The sequence below is a fragment of the Macaca fascicularis genome, chromosome 1 (assembly GCF_037993035.2).
Source record: "Macaca fascicularis isolate 582-1 chromosome 1, T2T-MFA8v1.1".
Classification (NCBI taxonomy): domain Eukaryota; kingdom Metazoa; phylum Chordata; class Mammalia; order Primates; family Cercopithecidae; genus Macaca; species Macaca fascicularis.
In genome coordinates this window covers 152,940,791-152,954,571 of record NC_088375.1, presented here as the reverse complement: position 1 = coordinate 152,954,571, position 13,781 = coordinate 152,940,791, and the positions used below count along the sequence as shown (strand labels likewise).

General features: G+C 37.6%; 2 protein-coding genes across 4 annotated transcripts in view; one reads left to right on the top strand and one right to left on the bottom strand.

The window, feature by feature from the left end:
* ADGRL2 (adhesion G protein-coupled receptor L2) overlaps nt 1-13,781 on the top strand; it is a 683,665-nt gene that overhangs the window by 378,352 nt on the left and 291,532 nt on the right. For 2 of the 3 annotated variants that reach the window (XM_074003162.1, XM_074003150.1), the window contains exon 5: nt 11,495-11,556. The exons of the other annotated variant lie outside the window; for it this stretch is intronic. The gene's annotated coding sequence lies outside the window, so the exon portion shown is untranslated. The remainder of the gene's footprint in view (nt 1-11,494; nt 11,557-13,781) is intronic. 3 annotated transcript variants of the gene reach the window in all.
* Nucleotides 1-13,781, bottom strand: part of LOC141410009 (uncharacterized) — a 186,393-nt gene that overhangs the window by 72,816 nt on the left and 99,796 nt on the right. The window lies entirely within an intron of this gene.

Below are 13,781 nucleotides of genomic sequence, written 5' to 3'. Positions count from 1 at the left end.
GTCGTTTAACATAATCCCAGACTTCTTGGAGGCTTTGTTCATATTTTCTTATTCTTTTTTCTTTGTCTTTGTTGGGTTGGGTTAATTCAAAGACCTTGTCTTTGAGCTCTGAATTTCTTTCTTCTACTTGTTTAATTCTATTACTTGTACTTTCCAGAGCATTTCATATTTCTAAAAGTGTCCAAAGTTTCCTGAATTTTTTATTGTTTTTTAAGTTATCTATTTCCTTGAACATTTCTCCCTTCACCTATTGTGTCATTGTTTGGATTTCCTTGCATTGGGCTTTGCCTTTCTCTGGTCCCTCCCTGATTAGCTTAATTACTAACCTCCTGAATTATTTTTCAAGTAAATCAGGGATTTCTTCTTGGTTTGGATCCATTGCTGGTGAACTAGTGTAATTTTGGGGGGTGTTGAAGAGCCTTGTTTTGTCATATTACCAGGATTAGTTTTCTGGTTCTTTCTCATTTGGGTAGGCTCTGTCAGAGGGAAGGTCTAAGGCTGAAGGCTGTTGTTCAGATTCTTTTTCCCACAGAGTGTTCCCTAGATGTAGTACTCTCCCTCTTTTCCTATGGATGTGGCTTGCTGTGAGCCAAACTGCAGTGACTGTTGTCTCTCTTCTGGGTCTAGCCACCCAGCAAGTCTACCTGACTCTGGGCTGGTACTGGGGGTTGTCTACACAGAGTCCTGTGATGTGAACCATCCATGGATCTCTCAGCTGTGCAGAACAGGTGTCCACCAGCGTCTGTTCTGGTGAATGTGGTGGAGGGTGAAATCTCAAATACTATTTTAATGTAACAAAGACACAGTAGTTTATTTGGCTAATGGTTATAAGTAAAATGTAGCATTTATCAGCTTTCTTCTTATAGTGAGTCTGCCTGACTTAGGAAAGTTTACACAAGTTAGCTGAGATTCTTTCCCTAGGATATCATAAGTCTTTCCCTATCTCTGACCTACAGCCATGCTAAAAGAACACCTTAAAGAATATTAGATTTTCTAAAGATTTGTTCCTTTATTTGACAGAGATCTGTTAAGCACCTGTTATATTTGAGGTACTTTTGGATTTCAGAAATATATGACTCAGCCTCTCTCCTTAAGAAGGACCCAAGCCTGTGGCAGAGACATTCAGCTACAAAAAGAAACTCAACCAAATGGTCTATTTGTAAAAACGAAAAAACATTTTGTGAGGCCTCAGATTTTTCACATCATATTTCACGCTCTCATTCTGCAATGTAAATGAAAAGATTGTTTAAAATGACTGTGACCCTTTGGCAAGATGACAAGAACCACACCACGCCCAAACCTGTTTGTTCTGCTGTCTTCGTCCACCCACCGGCAGATGTGGCTGCAGGGGGCTGTGTGGGTGACAGAATGCAGCGATGGAACTTTAGAATTGGCTCCCATGAGTGGAATCGGGGAAAGGTTCATCAAAAGGCAGGAAGGAGCCAGTGTGTTTGAGACTGAGGCTAAGTAAGCATTTTTGACTGATTTGCTCTTACAGATTCCCTAAAGCCTCATCAGATTGTGATTTTGCAACTCTCTTGACGATAGTCCTAGTTTTCACAACGCCCTCTCATTTTCACTGACAAGACCCAGTCTTTGGATGAGATCTCTCTCTCCCAATCTGGAACTCAGACTCTGTTACTATTTCTTCCATTTCCCAACATCCGAGGTGCTTCTCACTGAATCCCAAATTTTCCTTTGACCCCAACTTACTTACTCACAGGAGTAGGAGGACAAAGAGGGAAATAATTTGATGGGAAGCAGGGATTGACTACTTCCAATTCTTTTTCACTGTAACCCATACTATCAATACCAGATGCCATCGATTTGATCTTCCCAGTATTATTTGTTTTTAGCCTCATTCAGAATGTAAAATTTAGGGCCAGGCATAGTGGCTCATACCTGTAAGATCAGCACTTCAGGAGGCTGAGGTGGGCAGATCACTTGAGGTCAGGAGTTTGAGACCAGCCTGGCCAACATGGCGAAACCCCGTCTCTACTAAAAATACAAAAATTAGCCGGGCGTTGTGGTGCATGCCTGTAGTCCCAGCTACTAGGGAGGCTGAGGCTGCTGAAGGATCACTCGAACCCAGGAGGTGGAGGTTGCGGTGAGCCGAGTTCACACCACTGTGCTCTAGCCTGGGTGACAGAGTAAGACTCTGTCTCAAAATAAGAAGAATGTAAAATTTAGTATCCAACTTCTATTCATCATGTAATCCGGGACTATCTTGGAGAGGATGAAATGAAGTTGAAGCCCTATTTCTAAAATGTAAAAGAGTTGTTTTGGCTATCTAAACAAAGGGCTCAGTGTTTTAATATTCCAGTAAAAAAATCACAGGATTGGCCACCTGCTTTACTTTTTTTCTAGGTTAATCATTTCTTTGTAAATGTTTCCTACTCTCTTTTCTAGGCAAACCTACACTTTTCCTGCTGAGATTCCTTAAGTTATAGAGTAAAATGTCACCAACAGGAAGCATGTGATTCATTTCACTCTTGCTGGTAGGTGCATTCAGAATATGACTTCAAGAGGTTTATTTCCCGTTTGTAATCTAAACCTTACTGGGCTGCCTGCAGTGGAAGCCTCAGCTACAGTTGTGGAAATAAAGTCTTTACAGAAACACTTAAAGAAGACCTGGTTGTTCTGGTACTGCTTCTGAAGAAGTTCCAATCAGCAGCAGGGGAAAATTTACAAGATTCATATGAGATTTTGGTTTCTTAAAAGAGTACACATGCCACAGAGAATCTGAATACATTCCACGAAAATCATACAGTCCTGTCAACCAGCACAAGCACATGTGCAGAAAACTTGAGAGGTCACTGTTTGGCAGGACCACACTAAAATCATCTGAGACAAATGCGATAAATCCTGTTTAAAGGCTTAAAGTGAAAGAAAGAGATTCTGCAACTTCATCTGCGGAGCCCTGATAATATCTAATTGTTCTCTTTAGTTCTGGGACCCATCTTTAGTAGTCATTGGTATCAGTTCTGCTTTTTTTTTTTTTTTTTGAGCCTATAAATTGTTTAAAGATAAAGCATTAACCAAAACCTCTGTAAGTACATGAGAATCTCTACTTTGTAGAAAAGAAATAATAATAATTTAAGAATACAGAGTATTTTGATTGCATACACCAATATGCCTGGCTAATGTCTACTGTTAGTTTTCTTTTTAGGACTTTTGTGTTTTTTTTGAGACAGAGTTTTGCTCTTGTTGCCCAGACTGGAGAGCAACGGCACAATCTTGGCTCACTGCAACCTCTGCTTTCCGGGTTCAGGCGATTCTCCTGCCTCAGCCTCTTGAGGATTTGGGATTACAGGCATGTGCCACTACACTCGGCTAATTTTGTATTTTTAATAGAGACAGGGTTTCTCCATGTTGGTCAGGCTGGTCTTGAGCTCCCAACCTCAGGTGATCCACCCTCCTCGGCCTCACAAAGTGCAGGGATTACAGGCATGAGCCACCACGTCTGGCCCTCTTTTTAGGACTTTTGATTATCAAGAGTTGTGTAGGTTGAGGTAAAATGGCACATACACACACACACACACACACACACACACATATGTATATACACACACACAAAGCCATTTTCATATACAGTATATATGATATATATACACATACACTTTCATATACAGTATATATGATATATATATTCACACACATGCACAAATAAGCCATTTTCATATAGCATACAGAAAGCCATTTTTCCTCAGTATATATGTGTATAAAATCAAATTAGGCCGGGTGTGGTGGCTCACGCCTGTAATCCTAGCACTTTGGGAGGCCCAGGTGGGTGGATCACCTGAGGTCAGGGGTTCGAGACCAGCCTGGCCAATGTGGCGAAACCCCATCTCTACTAAAAATACAAAAATTAGCTGCACTCCAGCCTAGGCGACAGAGTGAGAGACTCTGTCTCAAAACAAAAAATGAAAATCAAATTAAATAATGTGTTTTTAAAGTGTTTATACCCATCCTACTGCCAAGAGAAGATCTAATTACTCAAATTGATTGAATTATGTGGGATAACAGAGATGCCAACCCATCTTGACCCCACAGTGTTAGGCCAATTCCCTTGATATTAGGCCATTGTATGCTAAGCTCTTTTTTGAATTACTGTTAGAATAAAGTAAAAATAAAGACCAGGAAGAGCAAGCAAGACACAAGTAGGCTTGTGGGGAAAATGAGAGTTGGTGACATTAATAAAAATAAAAACGATACACAAATTGCTATATAGCACATCGTAATTTTCTAAGTGTTTATCTAAAGATGATTTGATCTTTTTAATAATCTTTTGAGGAAGATTGAACACTTATTATCAAGTCATTTTATAGAATAGAAAGTTAAATCAGGTGTTACAATTTTTTGTAATAAAATTTTTTGTAATAGGCATTTTTTGCCAGTATAATACTTAATAAAACATTGAATTAGATGTCAATAGTTTAGAATTTGGAGATTTCACATAAAAGCTCAGATATCTGACTTATCTAGAAAGTTGAAAGTTCTGGTACCACTGGATGACACCGGGCCAATATTCCCCTGGCAACACAGTAGCACTTCCTATTGTCTTACACCCACACTCCTCGCTCATTAATCTTTACTAGCTTGGTCATTTTAGGCATTTGATTTTGAACCCCTGGTGTAAAAGGATTTTCATACTGCCATGCCCTGAATTCATGACAGAGGTAGGCCTAGAGTGCAGGTCTGTGACTTGTATTCTTATTTCTTTTCTTTTTTGTTTTTTTTGTTTTTTTTTTGAGACAGTCTCACTCTGTCGCCCAGGCTGGAGTGCAGTGGCGCGATCTGGGCTTACTGCAACCTCCGTCTCCCGGATTCAGTGGATTCTCCTGACTCAGCCTCCCGAGTAGCTGGGACTACAGGCGCCGGCCACCACACCTGGCTAATTTTTTTGTATATTTAGTAGAGATGGGGGTCTCACCATGTTGGCCAGGCTGGTCTCGAACTCCTGACCTCAGGCGATCCGCCTGCCTCAGTCTCCCAAAGTGCTGGGATTACAGGCGTGAGCCACCGCGCCAGGCCCTGACTTGTATTCTTTTACCATAAAATGCTTACATTGGACTGATATATGGCTAACATATCCTTCCTTCCTCTCCTCCAAGAGCCTTCTGCTCCCCTGAACTTCTCACAATTGCCCAAGAGCTCCTGCGTTCCCATGTCCCCATATGCTTGATGCTGTTCCTCATGCTTTTCATCCTGTCTATGTGCCACATTCCCATCTCCTGACTAAATCTTAGTCCTAGTGCTTCACTTAAAGTCCCCTGCTCTCTACAGCTGTCTCAGAGCCTATCTGTAACCTCCCTCCTCTCCCTCAACCATCATTTATTCAGACTCATCATTTGTTCAATAAATGTCAAATAAGAGAATGAAGAAGGATACAATAGTTTTAGGCTAATGCATTTGTCTGCCCTGGATTTACTTTTTTCCCGAGGTTTATGTTGGGTGACACATTATGACTTCCCTGTCTGTTTAAACTATCAGTCAAATTACTTCATAATAAAGATTTTGGAGAGAATGGCATTGAACCACATCTATCCCAGGGAATGTGGACAAAGTTTGGGCAACTTCTTTTTTGACGTAGTTCAACATGACACTAGATTCAGCATTTTAAACTCATTTATTTATCAAAAATGTTCCTTGCTTGGAACATGAGTTTCTTTACCACTTTAGTTTGGTAAACAAGGAAAACATTAATTCAAAGTCCAGAGAAGACAATACTCTGTTTTACCCCAGCAAGAGACAAATCAGTGGCTGGCAGGGGAAATTACACGTAGAAAAACGACACAGAGAAGATAAGGACTGGCCAGAGAAGATAAGGACTGGCCCGAGTTGTTGATTCAGCCCAATAACATTTTTTTGACATTTACTGTGTTCCAGACAGTGAGCTAGGCCCTGGAGGTAAGCAGATATATAAATACATAGGTGCAATGGATATTATGGGCATCTATACATTATATGAGGGATACAGAGGAGATAACAACTAATTCTGCCCAATGAAATCAACAAGATACCTAAGTAAGTTGAACGGTTAGCTGAGTCCTAAGGGACCCAAGTATATTTTGTACTCACTTTGAAGATGACATTAAAAACCTTAGCATTACAAAATAAATTTGGAAAATGGATCCTTCCTTCCTAAGGGTATAGATCATATGAAAAACACTTGAGAATATAGTATGTGCATTTAAAAAAAACACCCAGAAGATGCAAAATAAATGAATAGGAATGTAGAGTCTCCAGATTCTACCTGAATTCAATCTTGGTTCAATTATTTGCTAGCAGTGTGATCCTGGAAAAGTTACTTAACTTCTTTGTGCCTCAGTTTTCTTCTCTGTTAAAATAGATGATAAAACTATCTACTTCACAGAGATACGGTTAGTTATAGATGAGATAATATATGTAAAATGCTTAGCACACTTTTTGGTACATAGTAATAAAAAAGTTAGTGATTAGCATTACTATAATATAACGTAGTATAAGCCTGTGCACTATTTTTCTTTGAAATAGCCAGCATCAAAATAGGATCATATAATTCAACGCACTTATTAATAAAAACTTAGATAATTAAAACAAAAAAAGAAATCTCAAACCTAATATGCCTTGCATCATTTATGTGTCAGTTTTGCATTTTATTCTCACTCATCTTAGATAATGAAATGAGACCAGGTCCCATAATTGCCCTTCTGTAACTAACTGTTCAGCATTCAGTTTCTTGAATTTTTCAGTGAGGTTCATCTTCCCATTGTAATGAATTAGTGTAATGCTATTGTGCTGTAGCTTCCAGTACTGCATATTACCAGTGAGAACCATTCTCAGCAATAAATTAACTTTCAAACCTTGATGAAAATCATGAATCCTACATTTTCTTACATTGTGAATCTCAAATAAGCACACACATACGTGTATGTACATATACATCCCTTTTAATAATATGTGTTATACTCTCCATTTGAATTGAATGTGTTATACTCTCCATTTGAATTATTTTTATTGATACATATAGTTATTTGACTAAGAACATTTTAGGAATACTGAAAATAATATCAATATTCTTCTGGAAAAGTCTCAAAAGTCTTTTATTTCCTATTAATTCTTTGGTTATTCCTATAAAATTCAGATGAAACTGATTATTCAGTCTCTTCTAGATAGGGTAAAATAAACTTTCTGAAAATCTCTCACAAGCGGGGACTCAACAGTCTCGATAACATACCGTCCTTTCATTCTGTGCTTACCTACCAAAAGTAATCTTAGGCTTTTCTATGTAATAAAATATACTAATATATAAAAAATTATTTTTAGTAAACAAATTTATTTATTTTAATAAATAATAATACTTTATTATTTTCTAATACCCACTCAAACTGGAATAGTAAAAATTACCAAATAGACACTATTTTCTTTTCTAAAGATATTTTTTATTTTACTAAATTGGGATCATGGACTGTATTTCCATCTGGAAGGAAAGGACCTTGCCTTATATTACTATTTCTGTGTCATCCCTTGTATTAGCACAGGGCTGAGGCAGCTATGTTTTGAGAATTGAGTGTGAGGCTGGGTATGGTGGCTCATGCCTATAATCCCAGCACTTTGGGAGGCCAAGGTGGGTGGATCACTTGAGGTCAGGAGTTAGAGACCAGCCTGGCCAACATGGTGAAACCCCACCTGTACTAAAAATGCAAAAATTAGCTGCATGTGATGGTGTGTGCCAGTAATCCCAGCTACTTGGGAGGCTGAGGCAGGAGAATTGCTTGAACCTGGGAGGTAGAGGTTGCAGTGAGTGGAGAGATTATGCCACTACACTCCAGCCTGGGCAACAGAGTGAGACTCTGTTTCAAAAAAAAAAAAAAAAAGAATTGAGTGTGAGCTGCTTGAAATTCCTCCCTGGCTGTATTCCTCTGTTGTGTTCTGGGCTTTCTGCCATGTTCTTGGGCAGTACCTCACTTCCATTTTCCCATTTCCAAGTCTTCTTTTGCAGACTGACGAATTGTTTGTAATTTATTATACAGTAATGTAGCTCTCTCGCTATCCAGTGCTGCTTACCAGACCACACCCAGAAGGACCTAGACTTTCTCAACTTGAGTGTCTCCTCTAGATTTATCTAGTCATTTTCCTCAACAAAAGAACTATTAATAAGTGATATACGTGTTGCTCCTTCCAAGAAGGCAAAAAGTCATCTTGTTTCATTTTTACAAAACAGCATAGCAGGATTTATTTTCCCCTCTCGGCTATGTAGATATTTTTTCAACAAATATGTTTAGAGTATGTTGTCCATGTAAAGCTTTATATAGAAGAAGTCATTATTTACTTCTAGAAACTCCCATCTCAGGAAGTGAACCCCAAGAAGGTGAAGCAGATAGCTCCATAAATAAGTTCTAGTGTCTTCAGGAAAGAAAGAACTTTGGATGTGCTTGTGGAAACTCTGACAATTATGTTTGAGATATCATGGAGAATGGGGCAGAGGCAAGAATAGAGAGGAGTTGATGTTAACTCGATTTTACCAGAAATTAAAGATTCTGAGAACTCCAGAACTTCAGAACAAACCAATGAGTTTGACATCAGTCTCTAACAAACTTTAGACAATTATCAAAATAAAAGTAAGCCTCTTGAAAAATGGCACTGACTATTAAGAATCAGCATGGGGTCGCTAAGAACAAAGCAGCCACACGTAAACTAGTTTACGTTTCCTCTTCAAAAGAAAATGTAACTGGATTTTTGCAAGTATTTTAATCAAAATACTCATATGTTCCTAGAAGATAAGTTAGAGATACTTTAGAATATGGTTAGGAACTTTCCAAAATGGCGGAATTATCTCTTTAAAAGTGATTAAGAATGAACTTTGGAGTCAGACGGCCTTAGGGGTTCAAATTGAAGCCCTGTACCTTATCAACCATGTAAATTTGTGAAAATTGTGTAAGCTTCCTGAACCGTAATTCCCTCAACTATAATAAGGATTAAAAATTATCTGTGTCATAAGGATACTGTGTTTCTTGTGACATAATTTACATAAAGTGCTTTTTACTCCTTATTATATAAGTGCTCAATACAAATGATAGGGGTTGTGTTTTATTCCCATTATCTAGGATTGATTGATTGTTGCCAATCTGAAGAGAGGTCTCTGAGACATGCACTGGCACTTTTTTTTGCCAATAATTTGAAGGAAAGAGTTGAAATAATATTGAAATAATGAAATATTGAAATAATGAAATAACAAAAATATTGAAATAATGATATTGTCAGGCTCCTTGCCAGGCTATGTGCTTTTTCAGGAAAGGGACCTGTCTTCTTGTCCTTGGTATGATCATTGCCTGACACATAGTAGCCACTCAGATGTCTTTTAAAGAATGACACACAAAGAAATGTGGTAACCAAGACATTGGATAGCAAAATCAGGAATCCAAATATCTCAAATAATTAGAACAATGAGCCAGTACCAGAGATAAACTCTAGAATGGATGGAACACGTTGTAAGAGGCTTGATTAAACAGAATTTGGTATGAAAAAGATTTAGATGCTTTGAGATGTTTTAGTTTTATAAAAATTCGAGCACTAAGAATAATATGATGCCAACCCCTCCTCAGAGTGCATTTCCTGCCTCCACAAAATTCTAAATTATTAGAAATAGAGTCCAGAACAAGGCAGGCATCAGTACCCATGTATTTTGCATAATTAGACCACATTTCAAATAATGCATTCAGTTCTGACTGCCACATTTAGGAAAGGCATGGACAAACTGGAATCTCTCCAACATGGTGATAGGCCTTAAAAGCCGTATCATGTTATAATGATTAAAGGAATGTTCAGTCTGAAGAAAGAGGAGATGTAGAGAAAAATGATAGCCATTTTTCAAATACTTGAATAACTTTCATGTGGAATAGGGATCAAATTTATCCTCAGAAGCTTTAGAAAAAGTTCATATCAAAGAACAGAAAATTCAGGAAGGTATTGGTCAAAAATAAGGAAGATCTCTATTTAAAATGAAACTAGATTGTCTTAGAGGTAGTAATGTATTATCTTCAAAGTTATTTAATTTTAATTTACTTGGCCAATGATTACTGCTCACATATATGTGCATCCCATGTAAACATCCTATATATGAAAGAAGCCTTCAAGAGTTTGCAGGTTAGTTGATTTATATAATTTATAATTTCCATATATGTAGTTATAAATGTACCTGTAAACATTTACTGAGCAAATATTTATTGAATTCATCACATGTCAATCTTGTGCTAGATGATGGGCAAGTTGAAGCAAAGGCAATATTTTGTAAGAAATTTTTGCTTGGGTGAGATATTGGAAGAAACTTTGATATTTGAGAACAAATCAATCTAAAAATAGCATAGTTTACTTGATTTAAATGTCATTAAGGAATCAAGGGTCTGAGAGAATTAAAATCCCACCTCTAGAGTACAGTACATTGACAAAATGGGTTGAAATTACAAGTCAAATGCATGTGCTTTCCATCTATTTAGCCCTATATTTTTTATACTTTGTTTTGATCATGTTATACTTGCATGACAAATAATACATATAATTTTGGCATGTTTCTAAAATCTTGTCTTGCTTCTTCAATACCTGAATTCCATTTACATACATAACTATAAAGAGATATGTAGCCAACCAACTTTTTTTAATACCACAAACAACAATAAAATAAATTAACTGTCTACTGCTCCTTAGGGAGCAAAAATGATTCCCTTTCCTTAAGAAGTTTACTTAATGCTTTTCCTATTATCCTTTTCTCTTCAGAAAAAGTAAAAGGATCATAACTAACAGATGTATCTGATTCGCTATCAGAAAATTTAAAAGCAAAATGTGCAACATACAACATACACAACGATGTTCATTTTGTTCATGAGAGTTTGAGAACTCTGATTTTATTTTCTCCTCTGCCTTTTGTTTTGCAAACAGTTGCTTTAGAAAAGGTGAAAATACAGTAATTCTCTATGTTTAAATAAAGCTATATTTTTAAGACAGGAACATAAAAAGAGCCTATTTTTGTTAAATGGTTAGATTTATTTAGAAGAGGGTGATTCTAAAAAGGAAACAAACAGAAAGCTGTAGAACAGCCCAGTCCTGCTCACTGCAGCCCAATCCTGATTCAGCAAATAGGTATTTGCCAGTAGCAATGAGCATTGTGTACTACAATGACGGTGCTGCTGAACTCGATACTGTTCCCACACCTCAGTTAGTCGGGCCCAGTGCGTGGGTAAATCATGAAGTCACCGGGTACTTGAGCAAAATATTGAAAGCAATGGAGGTTATGAGGGTTTAGAGACAGGTGGAACTGGCTACCTGATCACAGCCACGCCCAACTTTTAAAATGTACCTGGCAACAAAATTCATGCCAATATGACACCTGTCTGCTTAGGAAATTCCTGACGAAACACAGAAGGGCAGGCTTGGGATCTTAATAGTGTTGTGACTGTGATTTCCTTAGGAGCCTCTCTGGAAAAGGCTCAATACTCTTTTCTCACTTGTTTGCCAGTTGGAATTTGAAGGGAGCTTGATAACTGTGTTCTATGTGGATCCAGCATTACAACTGATAAGGTAAGGGCAATTATATCTCTTTGTTTGATCATTAAAGTCAGAGTATAAAGAAATCTCCTCCTACTCCATCTTCCCTTTCAAATGTAGATTACTAGGGCAATCTTGCCAGTGTATTTCAGGATCTTGAACTTGAGGGATAGAATTGTCTGGTGCCTGCTCTAAAAAGAGATAGCCAGCCCCTGCAATAACTGTCGGTACAGTTTCTGGCTAATGAAATGCAGAGAAATGAGGAAGACGGTGAGCTGTGCTTGTGTGGTAACAGGTGATTTCAGAGGAAAATGTCAAAGCAGCTCATCTCCCAAGGCCCTACATGATGATGTTTTAGTAGCCACTTTTATTCAGAGATTTAAATTTATGAAAAGAGAATCATAATGACATCTTAATTGCTCTGAAGATGTCTTTTCAAAAGAATTGTCACAGGAACAGTTCCTTCAGAGGAACAGAGAAACCAAAGGAGATGGCTTTTTGTGAAAGAGTTGAGGAAAGCCTTCTGTCCTAGAAGTTAACATTTATGGATCTCTCTGGCAAATAATAGTCTCCGTTTCAAGTCCATTATGTTTGATGAGGATTCAAAAAGTCTTAATCGAATCTAGCAGTCATTGCTGCTGCTTTCTTTCCTAATCTCCCTGATTTTGAATTATGAGATCTTTATTTCTTAAAATAAAACATCATTTGTTAAAGCCTTTTCAAAATTAAGACTAAAACCATCACAACTAATTGTTTCTTGGCATCAAATAAACAAATTTTTAAAGTTTGATAAATTGTTTGTAAGCTCTAATCAAGTGGGTGGAGTCATAAAAGAGGGGAGGGAACCCACTGAAACAATATATGTAATTTGTTTGCATTAGTATTTGAGATAATTATAAAGCAAGTGTTCAAAAGCTGTCCTTTATACCAGAAGGGGGAAAGATAGGAGAGGAAAAGCATAAGAACACCCAGCCATTGTCAGCTGCTCTCTAAAATATTGCTGGATTCACAATTGTCGAACATTAGCATTACTAAGAATGCCGGGGACAGAGTGTCACGTTGAATGTAGAATGATGACTTCATAGGAAGGCAAAGCTGAGGATATGACCAGTTTGCAGTCACAGAAAAATCAGCTTTAATTAATTTGAGTGCCAGCTCTGTGTATAATTACACAGCATGAGAGTTTGCATGCAAATGCAGAAATGCTGATTGTTCAAATACTTGCACTTGCTCATTAATACGTTGGGACTAAGCAGGGCTGGCAAGCAGACAGGGTACGGCACACACGGTGCCTGCAGGCTAATTTGTATTATACTGTAGTTAGCAAACAGATTTCAGATGTTTCTCCTTTCTTTAAATAATAAGCACAAAAATATGTATGTCATTTTCATCGGTGACATACCTTGTTTTCTTTTTGATTAAAATAAAATGTTTTGGGTTTCTGCAAAAGTGTTGAGGGTACATTAAACATTACTAGAACACTGATTTATAACCATTTGATATCAGTAACATTGATGCCAGGTCTGGGATATTTCTATTTGACATTTCATGTAATTGTCCAAACTGATCATATTTCATAATTGGTGAAACTATATTCGAACAGTATAAGTTTATGATTAAATCCCATGGATGAACAAAGAGAGAGACACAGCTGTATTGCCTACTTGTTTGTCAAATCCAGTATCTTGTAGCCAGCATTGGCTAGGTCCAGAAGCTTCAGTAGGACTGATTTCTTTGTGAAAGTACCTAATCCTAAAATGTCCTGTGGTGAGATTTTCCATTCTGACCACTGAATCTTTTCAGAGATCAGCTTCGACCAAATGCCCAACTACCTTGACAACACCCTAGGGGAAAAAGTCTGCCTAAATCACTATGCCAGGAACATCTGACAATTTATTAAGGAAATTGCATTAAAAAAAAAGGGATTTGCCCAAGTTCTCCAAATCTGGTACTACTATCAATGCTGTCAGTTTTCTTGCCAACATTTCAATGTGTTTCAGTTCTACAAATATTTATACAGCACCCATTTCTGTTAGACACTGGAAAGCAGAGGATATACCATAGTAAGCCAGATAGATACAGTCTCTGCATTGGCTATCTCTTTTCTCCCAGGAATTGTCTCAGGAAGGAACCTAACTCAGTTCCCTGGGAAATACATGCTTTTAGCAGTCATTACCTTGGGGAAAACCCACATTACAGAAACTTGAATCTATGGCCTTCCATAAATACAGTTTTCATAGTCCTTCTGGGAGCCTGAC